The sequence below is a fragment of the Otolemur garnettii genome, unplaced genomic scaffold, assembly GCF_000181295.1.
Source record: "Otolemur garnettii isolate 467f Iridium unplaced genomic scaffold, OtoGar3 scaffold00023, whole genome shotgun sequence".
Taxonomy (NCBI): Eukaryota; Metazoa; Chordata; class Mammalia; order Primates; family Galagidae; genus Otolemur; species Otolemur garnettii.
In genome coordinates, this window is record NW_003852418.1 from 16,835,404 (window position 1) to 16,836,686 (window position 1,283).

A 1,283-nucleotide genomic window follows, 5' to 3' on the forward strand; every position below is an offset into this window, starting at 1 on the left:
AAAAAAAAAAAAAAAAAAAAAAGAAAATCAAAGTCTAAATGAGTAGTTTTGAGTAGGGCAAATTGGTTGTTTAAAAAACCAATTTCTGGCTCAGCGCCTGTTGCTCAAGTGGCTAAGGTGCCAGCCACATACACCTAAGGTGGGGGGTTGGACTCCAGCCCGGCCACCAAAACAACGATGATGGCTGCAACCAAAAAATGGCCAGGTGTTGCGGCGGGCGCCTGTGATCCCAGCTACTTGGGAGGCTGAGGCAGGAGACTCGCTTGAGCCCAGGAGTTGGAGGTTGCTGTGAGCTGTGATGCCATAGCACTCTACCCAGGGGGATACCTTGAGGCTCTGTCTCAAAAAAAAAAACAACAAACAAACAAACCAATTTCTGGAAAGATTAAAGAACATCTTTTCAATACAAAAAGAGTTCACACGACCTGGACCACAAAGAGGGATAAAGGAACCCCTTAATTTATGCAATTATGGTTTTGGAGCATGCAGACTTGATTCACTATACAGTTTTAGAGTTTTGCATATGAGTAAGAGGAGAAATAATTTCACACTGTTTTCATAGGAATCATTTTTAACAGTGAGCTCAAACTTCAGTATTTAGCAGAATCCCCTGGAGGGCCGGTCAAAGAGGTTTCTGGACTTCACACTCCACCCACAGAGCCTCTGAGTCACTAGGGTCTGGAGAGGGACCTGAGATTGGGGAGTTTTCACAAGTTCCTGGGTGGTGCTGCTGCTTCTGCTCTGGGACCTCACTTTGAGAATTGCTGCTTTGTGCTAAGTCCAGGATTCTAATGGATTTTAATGAATAACAACTTTCCAAGTGGCAAATAAATGAAACTGGACATGGTTGTAACAGATCTGTACTTCAGCAACAGCTGGACATCTTTCACCAAGAGGGAAACACACCATTGCTTCATAGGATTAATCAGCACAGGACAGTGCCATGAATCTTCTTTGAGCATACCTAAGCTTTTTTTTTTTTTTTTTGAGACAGAATCACACTATATTGCCCTTAGTAGAGTGCCGTGGCATCACAGCTCACAACAACCTCAAACTCTCTTGGGCTTAAGTGGTTCTTTTGCCTCAGCCTCCCAAGTAGCTGGGACTATAGGTACCCACCACAACACCTGGCTATTTTTTTTGGTTGTTGTTGTTGCAGTTGTCATTGCTGTTTAGCTGGCCCAGGCTGGATGCAAACCCATCAGCCTGGGTATATATGGCTGGCACTCTATCAACTGAGCTATGAACGCCACCATACCTAAGCTTCTTTTTTTTTTTTTTTT